Source organism: Anas platyrhynchos, chromosome 25 (genome assembly GCF_047663525.1).
Source record: "Anas platyrhynchos isolate ZD024472 breed Pekin duck chromosome 25, IASCAAS_PekinDuck_T2T, whole genome shotgun sequence".
Classification (NCBI taxonomy): domain Eukaryota; kingdom Metazoa; phylum Chordata; class Aves; order Anseriformes; family Anatidae; genus Anas; species Anas platyrhynchos.
The window spans coordinates 7,277,397-7,295,193 of NC_092611.1; the positions used below are offsets into that span (position 1 = coordinate 7,277,397).

Consider the following 17,797-nt stretch of genomic DNA (forward strand, 5'->3'; position numbering starts at 1 on the left):
AATAAAAGGTTGGGCATTACTGCAATGGATTCTTTAATTCAGCCAAAAAGAGAAAGTGCTAAAATCAACACAAAGGGATCCCATTAGACCATTAGTAGATGAAAGGCTGGTTCCAATCGCCTTGGTTTACTCAGCTGGATCTCTTTAGGAAAACTGAATGGTGAGGTGGGGCCTAGTTCTCCATTTTTGTGTTCCTAAGCGTAGGCTGGGGGCTGTGGGTGTGTGGAGGTAGGAAAGGAATGTGATGTGTGTGCTTGGAGAGATAGTAATAACTGCTGGGGCAATCCATCATATATCAGATGAAGCCACCTCTTCAATGCACCAATTGGAGAAAGTTGTGTGAAGGCTCCAAAAATTTATTCTTTTCCTGACAACAAACTCCTCACTTTACACTAAAGCCTCAGAAAGTTCTGGGAAATAGATTAAATCAAGTTCCAAACTTCCTCTTGATATGGCTAAAAATCATCCAGGAGAATGGGCTCGACTAATCTCAGCAGGAACAAGACCTCCTGCTGATGAGTTCTGGGTTTAGTGTTTTAACATCTGATTTTACTGTCCATGGGTCAAAAATATTCCTGGTGCAATCTTGTCAATAACAACAGAGTCAAATAAAGAATTTTTTCCCAATGTGTGTTTTTTGCATCAACCAAAGTCCAGCTCTTAGGACAGAGGCAAGATTCTGGCAAGGTAGTGGATAAAGAGGAAAAAACCCAAACTCCGAAATAAACACATGAAAAAGAGACAAATACAAAGAAAGAGCATGTTTACGTGCTCATTCTTTTAAACATCTCTATTTTTGCATCTGTTGTAGCAGTGAAAATGTTTGTTTTTAGAGATGATACATTAATGTGCCCACAGTGCTGAAGATTTCCAGGATTAATTGCCTGGAGATGGTTGGGAGGCAGGGGGGAAGTGACTAGAAAGCCCGTTACCTTTGTCTTCTGTTTTAGCAACGAGCAGGGAACAGTTGAAGTCCATACCAAAAGGTATGCTGAGATGTAACAAATAGGACAGGCTGCTACCAAAATCAAAAGCTATGTTCCCTGTAAGACTTACGTGAATGTGGTCACTCCATTAACTACTCTGGAGCTAACGAAGTGCAAGGCCCCTACCATCCGATCTAGGTTAGCACTTCACTGTTAGAATCACGTCTTCTCTTCCAGTTGCTGCTTAGCCAGGGTATTCCCTGATCTTTCACACCCCTCATGATTTTACCTTGTTGTTTTCTCTCTCTAAAAAAGGTCTGGCTGTCAATCTACCCTGCAAGGCAAAGTTTAATGATAGGAGAGAATATGTGCGGTCAGTGATGGCTTTGTGATGATATATAATAAAATCAGGGCTTCTCACATACCAGCTATCTAGTCCTGGGTCAAAGCAAACAGAACCTGAAGAAGTTGGGGTTTTTATTTAGCAAAGCTTTGTCTGTGCACCTTTTCCATGTGAATTGTCTCATGCGGGTTAATGATCCCGTGTGAGTTAGCACAGGAACTCTATTTTGCAGGCCCATAACCTCAGATACCACCCATTTAACAGGAGCTGACTGGCATTGCAAATGTGTATGAACACTTCCTTCAATTCACAGGGCCTCAGAAGCTTTAACCCCTGAGCTCAGGTGCTGACGGGGGTGTGGATGGAGCCTGAACATCCCTCTGGGAGTGATGGGTCCCCATCCTGTGCCTGAACTCAGTGCAAGGAGCAGCTTTCTTTGTCCCAGAGCTCAAGCGAATGGTGCAGATAATTAAGGAGTTTGTGCTGAAATTAGCCTAACGTGACCCAATAGAGGTAAGAAAGCTTCCCTACCTTGGACGTAAAATCCTTACAGGTGTAGAAGCTATTCAGGATGTCAGATGGAGCACATTGAGCATTAGAAGCTATTTTATGGGGAGAGCTAAAGCTGGGTAGGAGTCAACAAGTTGCCGTGCACTGTGCTGAGGGGCAGCTTTATCCCTCCACTGCTGCATTACCTATAATACGTGCTTCTTCATGGGCACAGAGGGAAAAGGCTGTAAAGGAAACATTTTAAAACTAAGGGTGCATTAGACAAGTGATTGCAGGCACTGTGATTTATAGCTGTAGTAATGGACCGGATCACAGAAAGCTGAAATCCAATTATCAGCTCTGCCATCTCAGGCAAAATGCTTCAGCCAAACTTCCTAATCAGTGCTTTTAGGCTGGGTTGATTTTGAGAGGTGCTGAGCACCTGTCTGCCCCACACGCTCCGCACGGAGCAACAGATCCCAGCCACGTGGAAAGCAAACCTCCGTATTGAAAGGCAGGCTCCCCTCCCTGCCCCAGGGAAAAATAAATAAATAAATAAATAAATAAAAATAAACAAACAAACCAAAATGTAAATCAGAAGATATTTGATTCTGCTGTGCTTGATATACTTTCTAGATAGTTGGGTTGAAAATTAAAAGCCTTACTCCATGTCATCAGGAAAATGAAAGTGCAGAAAGGAGGGCACGGGGGTAAAAATCCTGAAAATAAATGACTTAATTCTCTGTGATTTCTCCCTGTGTGAATAAGGAGCAGGAATATTTCTGCACCACCCCACAAAAGAACTTGTGAAAGTTAATCCAGGTCCATGCAGAAAGTGCCTTGAGAGCCACAATGTGCTGTGGAAGTGATGCATGACTAAGCAATGAGGTACAATCATATGTGGAAAAAAAAAAATCTATGTACTGCTCCAGGTTTTATAGCATTAAGGCCTGTGTTGTCTTCTGACCAACAGATACCTTCCAACCTGGATCAAATGCATCCCAGAATATTTTGTCTTTTTACTTCTGAGCAGAGGAGGTATTTCCAACAAGTGTTGTCTCTTTTGGGGTATTGAAACCAAAATAGGAATTAAAAAAAAAAAAAAAAAAGAGGAAGGTTTCACACAGCTTGTGCCAAAGGAACGTAACTTCTCCTTGGACATCTGTCCCTGAACAACAGAGGAGACCTTGGGTTTATATCTCAGCTGAAAAGATAAATGTGCAAACGCAGCTCCCCCGCTGTCCCGCTGCACATGTGGATGTGGAGAGATCCCCCATGAGAAAAATTTATTTGAAATTTGGGGCAAGTTCTTCCTAAAACAGGGAGAGGGGGTAAAACATGGAGCTTTATTTTTATTATTTTTGTTTGCCTTTGCAATATCAGTTTTTATGCCATGATGGTAAGAAATAAAAAGCAGCATTTGGCTGCCCAAACAATATGGGGGCTTTACATTTTTATTGAATACTTTTGGCAATTGTACCAAAATGTCATGTTTTTACTGGGTTTTGATCACTATTTTTAACTTTTCTATTCATATATTCCAAAAGGAAGCGAACACTGACGTAAAGACAGCGAGCATAATATTGGGAATTCAAAGCCGTGGCTTCCCTCCTTCTCCAATTATGTTTAAGCATCTTTCAAAATCCACATTAAAGCCCAAAACTACACACAGGATGCTAGGTCACATGAAAAAGATCAAAGAGGGATGAAGGAGAAAAGGAATTATGCCAAAGCTGTGCTGTTATTCCTGAATTACCTACGAAGCGTGGGAGAGAGAGGAATACAGATTTTTTCAAGATTTTTTTTTTGTGTATTTTGGCCTTCAACAGTGAAATGCAACGCATCTTTTAAACCACCTTGCCCTGCTAGACAGCTGTGAAGTGGAAACAGAAGGAAAGATTTGAAGGTAAATTTTGATCCGTCTGTGTGTGAGGTGCCCCCCACCAGCCCTCGTCCCGACGCAGTGGTTCCCAGCCCCAGCAGACCCCAGCCCCAAGCACTTCGTCCCCTCCTCGGGGGAAACCAGGTGCTCCAAAAGCAAGGGGGGACCCTGGGGGAAAGGGCAGGCAGGGGTGATCAAATGAGACAAACACACTGCAGGAAACTGATTTACACATTCACCTTTTACTGGATTCCTTGCGAATAACCAAGTATATTCTTTGCAAGTTCAGACATGATACAAACACTTGTGTGCACAGGAAAACCAACGAAACCAAAGTCCACCAAACACTTTTTTTTTTTTTTTTTTTTTGATTCTTTCCACTTATTTTTTTGTCCTTTCCAGCGAGGCTGGCATCCAGGTGAGTCTCAGACTTCATATGGAAACAAGTTCATACACTGCAGCAGGACTCTTCAGCTCCTGAATGTCTGATCCTTCACAGCATTTCTTGCATAATTCATCTTAAAACTGAAGTTACCAGCAGGGCAGTCAAGTGAGAAGTATATAATGGCCTGTGATCATCCGACAGCCTTCCAGGGATCAGAAGCCACCGGTTCAGCTTCTTGTAGTAGACAGAGGGAGCTGTTTGGAGACTTTCTCTCAGGAGCTGACTTAGCTTATTCTCTCTCCTCTTTGCCATACAGAACACCAACTGGTGCCTTTTTTGTCCCATCTTCCAGAATTATACAGCAGCAAACATCACCAGGTGTCGGTCAGCGTGGTGGCTGTTTGACATGAGTAGCTGTGGCCTGAGAGTCAGCAGCAAGAAATACATTTTGCCAGAGCTAATCTACTCCTTGGTCCTCAGAAGCCCAAGCCATCCTTCGACATTTGCTGCTGGAGGCCTCCTTACTTAAAGGACTTAAAGCATGAGAAGCAGATATCTCACAGCAAACCTGTGTCCATCCTTCTATTGCCTTCCCTCCCTCCCCACCTCCTCTCACCCCCCCTTTAATTAATCTACAATTCAGACCCAGCGCCCCATTACCAGCCCACTCTGTTCAGACACCGCTGTAGGTGCAGCCCTGTGAGCATGACACTGGAGCACCCAAACAGGAGCCAGCAAATAAATGGTGCTGGAACCATGAGGCATTCGGTCTGGGAGATTAGAGGGTCTTTGGCTACAGTGTGGGAAGAGCTGTTAAATAAAAACAATTGCAGTACAGGGTCTCAGCCTTCCACAGCCCCTCTGACTACCTTGTAATTCAGAGACCTGTCTTTCATCTTGAAAACCTATCTTTTTTATTTTTTAATTGGTTGTAATGTCCTCATATATCAAGCATAGTTGCAAGAGCATTGGGTGAATGGCAGGAAAAAAGAAAAAAAAAAAAAAAGTAGAGAAAAAATGCCTGACTGGCTCAGAGAAGTAACATATTCTTTCATAATTACATCTGGGGGTACATAAGAGGGTCCCCTAGCATTTCAGTAACCTTATTCACAACCTGGAAAGTACCACAGAGGAGGAATGTACACTATTAAGCACAGCAGCCCCATAAACCAGGAGGCATGAATTATTGCTTTGCTAATGATGTGCTATGTTTCCTTGGGCAAATCACTTCACCTTTTGGTGCCTTTTCTCCTCATATTCCCTCCCATCTACCCTACATAAATCAGTCTCCATCTTTTTTCTTTCTTTCTTTTTTTTTTTTTGAGCAGGGAAAGTCTCTTAGCACAGAATCAGACCGTCATGGAAGGGGTCGGGTGGGCAGGGACCTTAAAACCCACCTTGTTCCAGCCCATGAAATGGGCACAACCCCTGTCCCCATCCCAGGTTGGCCTCAGCCCCATCCAGCCGGGCCTTGGGTGCTGCCAGAGATGGGGCACCCACATTTCCTTGGGGCAGCCAGGGCCTCGCCACCCTCTTAATGATGAATTCCTTCCTTATACCTAAGCTAAACCTGCCCTCTTTCAATTCACCTCACTGGATCGGGCACTGGGTGACTTCGGGGTGCACACCAGCTCCGTGCATAACACCTAATTAATCACAAACCCTAATGTCTCACCCCACAGCATTACAGGGCTGGGAGCCCATGGAGCCCACATGCCCCATAACCCTAACACGGAAGCCCAGTCCAGTTTGGGCTCAGGGTAAAAGCAAGAGCCAGTGCTGCATCCAAAAGTCTGGTGCAAATCCCCTCCCGTTACTGGAAGCGTGAGCCCCGAGCTGACATTTACTTAAAACGGGAGATGTTGAACCCACTGACAGAGTCAGCTTTTCAGACATTCCTTTGTTCAGCAGGGGAAGAAGTAACCCTGAGCATCCTGCGCACAGACAGCAAATTGCAGTCTGCACATGCATCACAGGAACTCGTGTGTACGTTTAGATCGAGGAAGTATAATGAGATCTTCTGAGCAACATTTGATGCACTTAATTACTGGGAACACGCCTCCCGGAGTTTTCCAGGAGCAGCAGCAGTGCCCTGCAGGTACTGGTCCAGGCAGCCTGGTCCCCTGTACATCGCCAGCCCAGGAACACATTCAGACACTGATTCCTGCCAAAAAACTCATCCATCTAGAGGGAAAAGCGTCTGCATGGCATGATAGCTACAGCCACCCTAAATGAAGAACTAAAACTCCCCTGATGGGAGCAGAGTCCTTCCCAGTTTGGACCACTGGCCTTAAATTAGAGCAGAGCACGTTAAAGCAGGGGTCCCAGGCCTCTCCTAGACTCTGCCAGGCATTTCTCAATGTCAAGAAATTCAAAAAGCGGGCGATCTACATCCCTAATTAGCTCTATAAAAAGATCTCGGACACCAGCATTAATTTACCAAGTCCAAATCAAAGTGAGTCAGCCCCATCGCAATCAGCCCCAAAATGGCTCCTAGCTGATAATTTCATCTTTTTAATGGATTATTTATAATAGATCTGGCTTTTCTGAAGCTGTGATTTTTTCTCTCCATTATTGGCTAATATCGAGAATTTCAGCTGCATATATTCCCTTCCCCTAAATACCTAATCACTTTATGCAGAAAAGATTACCTTGGCAAAGAGTCCAATTAAATGTGCAACTATTTGTAACCTTTTGTGCTATCGGATCAGGTGGCGAAGCAGTGGCAACGCTGGAAAACACAGCGTCTTTGGGAAATGTAGCATATTATTAGATTTGATGAGATCCATTTTCTTGATGGCTTCTGAAAGATCTTTGTGCTAATTAGCTAAGAATACCGCTGAATTATTTAATTATCTCTACTTTTGTGCAATAAAATATGTTGTCATATCACACACACTATCTTGCTGGTGCTGTTCCTACTTAATGATGCCTTTAGAGTTAGCGATTTCCTTTGTTCTCCCTCTGCAAGTGGGTTTTGGTGGTGCTGGAGCAGGGGAGGTGCGGAAAGGGGAGGCAAAGCAAAAATATCAGGTTTAGAATAAAATCTTATGTGTGGGAAAAGCTTTACATGTGTTTCTCTAGCTCCAGTTCCCTATGCAACATGCAAAACGTGCTTCGATGCTACAGCAGCCCCGGGTTCTTACTGCTAATGCAACCAGGAGTGCTTTCCAGAGGAAGAGGAAAGAAACTATCGCTTCAAAAAAAATAATAATAAAAAAAAAGAAACAATTTAAATCAACAAGGAACGTTTTTAACAAGGAAGAGGTAAATTATGATAATTACTCTGACTGGTAGGGTCCTTAAGCATTACTAATTAGCATTTATTGCTTGGATTATTGAAACAATGTGTGTATTCCCAAGAGTGAAGAAGAACTGGGATGCTCTTTCCTTCTGAGCCCTGGGAAAAAGGCAGGGCAGCAAGAATGCGGCACAGTTGGCAGAGGGGCTCCTCTTCCAAGCACTGCGAGCAGCAGCCTGCAGAGCTGCACAGTGACAGGGGGAAACCTGAACCTTCTGCAAGCCCCCGTTTTGAACTTCTTAACTTTATACCTGCGTCCCACTTCACTTGCAGAAAAGTGAACAAAAATCAGGGCAGCACAAAAGAGAAGTGGCCGTTAAAATAGTCAAAACCATTAGATTAAAAAAAAAAAAATCTGCACATTAGAACGGCAAATTAACATTTACCTTATACTCTGAGTAGCACAGAGCCTTCTATTATTACCAGGGTTGTGCACAAACATACTATGAATAAACATTTCATCACGTTAAAGTACTGAAGTATGGCCAAGGACTTCATTGCAGAGAAATGAAAGAGTTAATAAAATCAACAAAAAAAGAGATGTATGCTGCCATTTTCAGCTAGCACTCCGACTGGGCTGGTAGGACTTTGTGAAGAGGCTGCAATCAGAGTTCAACCTATGCTGCATTTTTGGTGTCAAAGATTTATAATGAGAATAAAGTTTTGAATTAGATATCAATTAGAAAATAATCAATCACCTAATCAGCACTAGCCACTGCACAGTATCGCAATATCTCAGCTAGAATTTGGTATCTGGCCCAATAAATCCATAAATCCATATATACTTTGGAAATGATTCAGAAGGAAAAGACAGAAAAAGTATTCTTCATTTCTGAGCTACAACCCTATGCAACTTTAGGTACCGTTAACCCTTGAAATAAAAGAGCAACAATGGAAAACTGCAGAATGCCTTGGAGTTGTTTTTTTTTTTTTTTCTTTACTGCCACCAAACCCCATGCCTTTCAACTTGGGAAAGCAAGTCACAACTAAGCTGCAACGAGGTCAAAGTCACAGAGCTAAATGTTACAGTTGCTGCTCAGACAAAACTCCCAGACACCAGAGTTTTGCTAAATTTGGGGGGAGGGGGTTAAATGTATTTTTCCCCAAATATATGCCTTTACTTTGTTTATCTTTCCCCTGTTTTAATTATTTGCATTACATGTTGCACAGAATACTTGGGAAAGCATTAAACTAAATTTCATGATAATAAATAAGATATATAATACTAGATATTTTTAATTTAAACTAGTATTTTTTTAGTGCTGAACAAGATTATCAATCCTTACTCAGCCTGATTTACTTATGCTGTTTGTTAAAGCCCAACATTTATTTTTCTCTGCCATTTCCCTCTTAACGTATAAAACTGCTTTTTATCCACAGCTTTCTTTTATTCCAGTGAAAACATAACTCTGGAGAACGATGAAATTATCATCAAATAAATGGTATAACACTGACACAAGAAAGCCTTGTAGTTATGTAAAAAAAAATAAAAATTAAATAAATATATATGTATATAAAGCAAAAAAAAAAAATAAAACCAAACCCCGGCATCCCTCCTTTTGTCTGCAGGAGGTTAAAATGCAGCAGGAGAAGTTCTGGCTGCGTGGGTTTGCAGGGGAAGGTTTCTACCTGGGTATTTGCACCGCGATTCAGCCCCGGGACCGCTGCCATTTCCCCAGCTCGCCCGCCCAGCCCTGGCCAGGAGCCCCCTGAACCTGCGTGCCCTGTGCCCGGGCTGGCGGAGGTCGCCTGGGGGAGGAGGAGGAGGAGGCAGAAAATGCGATAGATTTCGGGAGGGGGATTTTTCTCTTGCAATAAACCTCGCCTTTTCCACTGGAAAAGGAAGGTGGGTGGCGGAGGGGGGGGCAGCGTGTTCTTCCTCCCCGTTCCAATTCCTGCCGATGATTATTAATATATATATATATTTTTTTTTTTAATCGCTATTTTTAATTCCCCTTGGCTTTCCTCTCTCGCCTCGCCTCCCATCACCCAGGCCCCTGCTCTCTCCAGCCGCGCCAGCCCTTTCAAACCTCCAGCCCCTCTAATTGATGCGTCTGGGCGAGTCTAGACGGGGAGCGATTGAACCGGCTCCCAATTATGTTCTTCACTGCGCCGGAGCGGGTCCTGCCCCTGCAGCAGCAGCAGCAGCAGCAGCAGGGCGAGCCCCCCCCTCCTCGATGTCGTGTCCCCCCCCCTCCCTCTCCCTTTTCCCCGTGCCATTGTTTTGCCGCAGCCCCGCGCAAGTCCCGCTCCGCCCCGCGCAGACAATAGCGCGGAGGCCGGGGGGGGGCAAGGGGGGGGCTCCGCGGGGTGCGGGAGGATGCGGGCGAGGCCGCAGGACAAAAGCCGGGCCGGGGAGGATGGGGAGCAGTAAGGTTGTTCCCCCCCCCCCCCTCCCCTTCCCCATAAGGAATAGGGTGCCCTTAGGGGGGGTACAAAGGTGGGCTGGTTGAGGGAGGGGTGGGGGGGGCAGGTGATAAATAAAATAAAGCCGGCTTCGGGGAAGGAGGACGGGGTTGGGGAGGGGGGGGGGAATATAACGCCCGAAATTGAGGAGGGGAAAAAAAAAAAAAAAAAAGGCTTTGTGGGCATTGTTCTGCCGAAAAAATAAATAAATAAATATTAAAAAAAAATAGGCGGGGGGATTAGGGAGTCGGAGAAAAAAAAAAGAAAGAAAAGGAAAAAAAAAAAAGTTAGGAACAAAAATCACAAAAATCAAGCGACAGGCAGAAAACCTTTTCCAGGTCGGTAGCTGCGCACCCCCGGGACCGTCCATAGCCTAAGCTAGTTCATGCCGAGCTGCCACAGCGGCGAGCGAGTTTTGGTGCATTGTGTTTGAAGTTCAAGCATTTGCATTCAGATATCAAACAGTAATTCGGTGCCGTAACAAGGTACAGTAACTTCATTAGAAATCGCCCCGCACAACAGAGATAAGCAATACAGTTCCAACCATAATTAATTTTACAGCGGTTTAAAAATCTAATAAGAAAAACAGCAGCAGGAACATTTTTAACATTTGCCATTTACAGATCGTTTTGACCGAAAAACCAGGAAAGTTTTCAGTTCCAGAAAAGCACTACAACAAAACTTCAGCATTTGCTCAATATTTTCTTTTCAGTAATTTCCAACCACCGGTACATGCAACCATTTTATTCTTTATTTTCGAGCTAACAATCAGGAAGATCCGACCCGTCCCCTGGCTTTTTCATATATATATATATATTTATTTTTTTTTTGGCCTTTTTTTATTTTTTTTTTTTTAAACCCACGGAGCACATTTCTAAGATTAATCGTTCAGTTTTTAAACTTGGAAGCATGAGGCATGCTGGGATTTCAGCTGAGGTCAAGCACCAATGTACCGAGCTGTTACTGTTACGCTCTCAGGGTACTCTGTGCTGCTCTCAAGAAGGAGGAAAAAAAAAAAAGAGAGAGAGAGAGAGATGCTGTATGCACTGGCCTGCAGCAAGGCAAGTCTCTCAGTATGAAAACACAGGCATGGATATTAATACACCTACATATGTAAATATATATACATATCTAGGGTTTTATTTACCTACATACATATTCATACACACGTATCGTCCATATGTGTATCTATACACACACCTCAATAGCTGTATTTACATGCATCCATATCGTGTATATCTTATCTACACGCGCGGATATAATAATCGCTATATGTGTACACACATACACCCCCATATCTGCATCAGCTGTAAAATTATCTCCGGAATATACACACACAAAAAAAAATCTCTGTCATCCAAACGCTGGTTTTAATTCGAGATGAGATTTTTTAAGGTAAATGGCCACAACCACCGCCCTACTATTAGCTGATCAGCCCTAAGGAGGAGAGAGACACTTATTTTTTTTTTTTTCCCTTAAAAGGTCTACCAAACACTATTGTATGTGTGTGTATACGTCTCTATATATACGCACGCGTGCACACATATACATAGATATAAGATATTTTTTTTATAAAATAAAATAAAGATGTCAAAGCACAACTCACAGCTCCCAAGAGCCTAACCCGTGGATTTAAAAGCTAAACATCACAAGTTAGGGTCTCAGGGATTGAGAGGGGCGCAACAAACTATTTCTTGCAAAAAAAAGGGATCAAAAATAAAAGATAAAAAGGAGAGAGAGGAAAAGAATAGCAGGCAAGTTCAATTCATGGCTCAAGATTACAAAACAGGACACACAGGTGGAAGGAAAGAGCTTCTCTAAGGACCCTCTGTTGAGAGAATACATTCCATTTTTAATCGTTTATACAAAAATGACAAGGCGCGGCAGGTTCCTTACAGCTTCCAACAACGTCGCTTGCGACAAATACATTAAAAGTCTCCGCATTTAAATAACGAAGAGGAAGAAAGGAAGGGAAGTTCGGGGCAGTGACGGAATTATTTTCATTGTTTCAACGAAAAGGAATGCAGAAATAAGAGCAGGAATATGCAGGCTCTCCCTCCAGCCGCCTGGCACAAAGCATGCAGCAGCATAAAGGCGCTGCCTCCCCGCCCCCTCCGCCAGCCCCGCGGCCGGCAGGGATGGAGAAGAGGAAGAAAAAAAAAAAAAAAAAAAAAAAAAAAAACCCGAGTCGCAAGAAAATCAGGTAGAAACTCACCACTTGGAAGCGGGGGAGGCTCCAGTTCTTCAGCGCCGAGAGCTGGGGGGGAAAAGCCCCGGCGGCGGGGGGCGGGCGGGCCCCCGGGCGGGCAGGGGCAGGGGCAAGGGGCAGGGGTAAGGGCAGGGGTAAGGGAGGGCAGAGCCGGGACCAGGCTGGGTGCCCGCCGGGTTTTGACACCCGAGCGAGCGCGGGCGAGCGAGCGAGTGCGAGCGTGCGGTGTGCGCAAGCCGGGGGAGGGAGGCGAGGGGTGGGTGTGTGCAGCTGGGCAAGCCGCTTGCATTTTTAAAACATCTTTTTTTTTTTTTTTTTTTTTTTTTTTAAGGGGAGAAAAAAAAAAAAAAAAAAAGGGAATATATCAAGGAAAAGAAAAGGGGGGAAAAAGGAAAAGGAACCGAATTCCTCCGCAGCACCTCGCCTGCCGCCCTCCTCCCTCCGCGCTCCCACCGCCGCCGCCGTTGTTATTATAATTATAATTATCAGCGGCGTTATTAAAGCGGGGGGGCTGGGGGGGCCGCGAGCTGCGGCCCGGCTCCCAGCCCCTGCATCAGCTGGGGCCAGCCGGGAGCCAGAGCAAGCCCCAGGCTGTCAGCCCCGGCCGCCCTCTCCCTTGCCAGCCGCGGGCCGGGCTTTTTTCGAAGGCAAACCTGGAGAAAAACCCATTTTTTTTTTTTCCTTTTTTTTTTTTTTTTTTTCCCGGGGAGAGGAGGGTCCCCGAGCCCCGCGCACACCCGCACCCCCCCCACCCCCCCACCCCGCACACACACACAAAAGGGTCTCCATCCTGCACCGACTCCTCTCCGAGCACCTTGTGCAACCCCAGCCAATGGAAATTTACGCCGGCCATAACCGAGAGCAGGATTTCGTCCCCAGCTCGCCACCTCCTTCCCCGCTCTTCTCCCCCTTTCCCTCCCTCCCTCCCCTCCCTCTCTTCCCCCCCCCCCCCCCTTTCCTCCCCCCCCCCCAAATAAATAATATGGAGCTGCACCCTCCACCCATCTCTGGAGCTGCTTCAGGGCCCAGCGGCAGAACCGGGGGGAAGCCCGAAGGTGCCGGAGGGGGGGGTAAAAAAATCCCAAATTTCCGCCGCTCCGCGCCCGGCGCTGCCCAAAGCGGCCCCCCCCGGCCCGGCCCCGCACGGCCCCGCACAGCGGTCACGGGCCCCATCACCGACCCGGCGGCACTCCCTCCGTCCTTTTCTCACCTCAGGAGTCTGAGCCCATTCACCAAAGTCCTTCCTCGTCCAGGATCTCAAATCTTTGCCTTTTTTTTTTTTTTTTTTCCTCCTTTTTTTTTTTTTTTTCCTCCTTCTGGATCAGCCAGTCCCGACATCATTAAACTACAGTCCTCCTCTTCCTCCTCCTTCCTTCTCCCCCTCTCTGTCTCCCCCTCGCTCCTTTTTTTTTTTTTTTTTTTTTTTTTAATTTCAAAAAGGGGGGGAGTAAAGGCGGGGGGGGGGGGGGGGACGGCTGGTGGGGAGGGGGGGAGTAGACATAGCTGCATGAAGTGGCTGCCTTTTAGAAAGCACATTTAATCTTTACTGGCTCCCCTAGGCTTCGATGAAGTAGAAGGGAAAGGAGAGGAGAGGGGGAAAGAAAAAATCCAGGCAAGGGAGGCTGTTGAGGGACAGCAAGCATCAGGCTCAAATCAACGACCAGATGAAAATGTACTAGACCACACTGCCCCCTCTCTTCCTCTCGCTCTGTCTCCGTCTCTCTCACACACTCTCACTCCTGGAAAGCTTCAGTGTCTGGTTACAGACTCTTTTGGATCCTTCCCCCCCCCCCTCCCCACCCTCGCCCTTTGCCAACTATCCTAGAGATTCCTTGCATGCCTACTTAAATCTTTAACAGAATAAGGACCCGGCTCCCCCCGCCGCCGCCGCCAGCCTCGCACACACACCAGCCCGGCTCCCCCCTCCCCAATAATCCCTTAAGCTCCCGGGAGAAACCCCACAGCCCCCGGGAGAAACCCCAAAGCCCCCCAAGGAGAAACCCCACAGCCCCCGGGACCCCTCCGGCAGCCGGCTGCTGCCCCACGCCGCCATCCTGCGGGGGTGCTTGAAGGGAGGGGGGGGGGGGGGAGGCAAAAAAAAAAAAAAAAAAAAAAGGAAGGGGGGAGGGATGGAAGGGATAAGGGGGGGAATAGGGGGACCGCAGCCCTTCGCCTGGCATCCCTCTGGCTGGATCTGGATTTTAAAACAATAAAATCCGCCGCTGCTGCTGCTCTGTCGGCTTCCCCCCCGCCGCCCCCCCCCCGGCACGCTGCAGCCCGCAGCCGCCCGTGGAAATCGCAGGGAGGCAGCAGGCTGCCTGCCTCATGCCCGCGATGACTTTCGAGCTGCCAAGCTCCTCTCCTCGACCCCCCCCACCCCCCCCTCACACACACACACCCCCCCGAGCCCTCCCCACAAGCCAGCCCTCCGCTCAATGGCAGCCCCGCTGCTGCCTCGCAGCCCGGACTATATTTGCAAGATGTGCTAATTTACCAGCTATATGCCCTTGGATTTTGAAATGAACTCATCAGTCACTGCTCCTAGGACCGATGCTCTCCCTCTCTCTCTCCCTCACACACACACACACCCTCCGCTGCAGACATGTTACTCATTCTCCAAGCATTTCCTCTCCCAATGTCCGTCAGACGCATATACACTTCATTGATCAAACCAAATCCCCTGATAACGATAAATAATAATACAGACAGTTAACATCAGCGGGGAGCTGGGGGGGGGAGAGGGGCTGACGACTAAATCTGCATTGTGCTTTTGGAGGCTGGTGCCTGCAGAGCTGCACAATGCGGAGCGCAGGTACACCCCACAAGACCCCCACCTTGCCATGTGGGGCCTCACCTGCCACCCCACATCCACCAGATCTATGGGGCTGGGGTTTGGAAACACGCCACCAGTGCCCTAGACCTGCCCCTGTACAGGCTGCTGGTGGGAGCAGGAGGTGCTGCTCGCCATAAAGCACCTAGCACTAAATCAATAGGGCAGTCTCTTTGTTACGCCGGGCACTGCACAGGTGCTTTTAGGACTGCAGCGGTGAATGCAGCTGGATATCCACGGCTCCTGAGGGTGCACAGGGAGATTTTCCGAAGCACCTCCCTTAGTTCCCACTGAAATCCTTTGTACTGCGGACAGCCAGCACCTATGCGAGGCACCAGGTTAGGGAGGCGGGCTGTTAAACGTGCCTCTGTGCCTTGCCAGGTATTTTCAAGGGCTTTGGTTTCGGGGTTTTTGTGGCTTTGCTTCCTAGTTCTCTGGGGCTACAATGGGGGAGGCAGGGGAAGCTGCCTCTTGGGATTTTGGCTAGTTCAGCGTCTTGTGTGGGTCTGGCAAAGAGAAAGTGACTGCAGTGTAAGTGTTCGGGAAGTTGGGGAGGGTGGGGCTATCTAGAAATCTTTGACTCACTGGGGTAACTCCCTGAACACAGGAATTAAATTATTACTCAAAGCAGGCTACATTTTATGAGCAGCAGCCTTAGAATGAAATTCTGCATGCATACAGAGTTTGAAACGAGTAAAATAAACATATGGAAATACGTATACAATACATAATTCAATTATTGGGTGCAATGCAGAAGTCCCTGGGTGATAGAGGAGGTGGAATTATGCAGTAAAGGCAGTCCAGGAATCCATGCATACAAATTTTCTCATTTATACCGACACAATCCTGATTGACATCAGCCTAGATAGGGGAAGAATCAAACCCTGTGTACTGAAGGATCTAATCTTTGGGAAAAGTAGACTGGATTAGAGAGACGGTATCTGCCACCATCCTTTCACTACCCGTACAGATACCATCCTCAGCATCATAGCAGTAGGTAAGATTTTGCCATCACAGAGAATTATTTACACCCATTGTCTTTTTCACGTTCCCCTGTCTTCCTTCCAACAACAATAACAAAAAATGTTTGATTTTTTTTTTTAAAGTTTTGCTGCAAACACATAATTTCTTTACACAATTTAACCAAGTCTTTGGAGGATACTTATTTCAAGCAGTTAACACCTGACCCCAATTTTTGTGGGTAATTAGTGAGCTAGATAACCACACAAAGTGGGTAATTATTTAGTACCCAAGGGTACTGTACAAGACGGTAGAGGCTGGCAATGTTAACAAAAGCACATCTCTAATTATTGTATCCATACTGGTGATGTTTTAAGAAGAGTTACTCCATCTAATGATCCATGATAAATCAGTAAACTATTTTGCTTCCCTTAGCATATATGGCTGGTCTAATCAAGGGCAGTATGTGAGGGCAAAGCAAAGCCAAGCCCCAGCTTCGGACTATACACAGACCTCGAGAGAAGCCAGAGGCATCCACTTGGAGAAGTTGGTACGACTGGAAGCATCTGCTCTAGAACAGCAGCCCCAGAGCCATGACTAAGAGCTAACAGTTGGTTGAGCTGACTTGAGAAGCTTGTAGAATATGCCTCGGGGTCTACGTCTCGCTTGGCAATGTGGCCATGCTGGGGGATCTCTGTATGCAACAAGAACCCTAGTCGTGGCTTAGCAGAGTTCAGCCTTGCTAATTACAAATCACTTTGAAAGCTGTGCAAGTGAGGTGCTTTGTGCCTGTGGAAGGTCAAGGCCGTAATGCAAGAAGGTAGCATTGAAAATAAAAACAATACAAAAAACCCCAACCAAATCGTGTTGGATAAATTTCAAACATTTGCCATCTCTAGTGTCTAAATTTCAAAAAACACATTTCTCACATCGAAAATACTAAATCTTCATTTAGTATTGGGATTAGTATTAGTATTGGAGTTGTGTTTTTTTTTCTCTTTTCACAAATTTAAGAAGGGATGGGAACTATCTATTTCGAAATACAGACTAAATAAAGAAGATTCAGCTACCAAAAAAAAAAAAAAAAAGTGGCTTTGATCATTAGGACCACGTGAAGACAGGAGTTATGTTGGAAACAGATTCGTAATCTTAAACACAGCAGTCACTATCCACTGACCACTATTTGCATCATTACACACACTTAAGGACATCTTCAAACCAAGGCATTACGCTTAGCAGCGAAGCACTTTCCTTTTTTAATTGCTTTTATGAATCATCACTAGCATCCGGACACTTTATTTACTGGAGTCCAGCAACCTTGTTTTTCAAAGGCTTAGACTCCAACACCTAAGGGCCTCCAGGCTGGCACAAAGAAATGGAGGCGTCATCCTCTTTTGATCATAGCCACGTATTTAACTCAGCTTGGGACTGTGCAAGCCAGGCACTATAGAAGCAAACCCAAACAGCAACATCACCTGACACTGTGACTGCCAGGAATTTGGAATTTAAACAGAGAAAGTCTGAGGGATTTCCCTAACTCCCCGTATCTCTCTTTTGTTCTTTTATTTTTTATCAGTTAAAAAAAGTTCAACGGAAAGAGGCCTGAAAATTGTTCTTATATTTTAAAAGGGACCAAATGCCTGTGGTCCATTTAGTCCTGAGCACTCCTGTTCATATCACCAATGTGAACAGGTTAAAAAGAAAAATATATATATATTGCCAAAACTGGGGATCAGTTTGGAGCAGCTGTGAGGTGGACACCTGTCCACTCTGAACTGCCCCAGAAGATTGAAGCTTCTTTCATGTGCTACAGGCCATTTAATAACCCAGCAACTTACAGTGTTTGGCTGCTACCATGCTGAGGTGGGTATAAATAAATTGGTATCCCCTTCGCTAATCCTCTTAGGGACCCAGTTTGCAGGAATAGTTCTCATAGAAATGGAGCAAGAGGAATTTTGCAGAGAGAAGCTGGAAAAGAGAAAGGAAGAATGAATTTAATCGTGGACACGGGTTCAAAGGAAACCTCGGTAGCTGCACAGTTATAGGAGAAAGCAGAGTAAAACCAA

The 17,797-nt window shown here is 45.9% G+C and overlaps 1 long non-coding RNA gene across 11 annotated transcripts in view; it reads right to left on the bottom strand.

Annotated features, from left to right (window-relative positions):
* Positions 1 to 17,797, bottom strand: part of LOC110353382 (uncharacterized) — a 328,386-nt gene that overhangs the window by 169,308 nt on the left and 141,281 nt on the right. For all 11 annotated transcript variants that reach the window (XR_011804899.1, XR_011804903.1, XR_011804896.1 and 8 more), the window contains one exon: positions 11,948 to 17,699. This is a non-coding gene — a long non-coding RNA (uncharacterized lncRNA). The remainder of the gene's footprint in view (positions 1 to 11,947; positions 17,700 to 17,797) is intronic.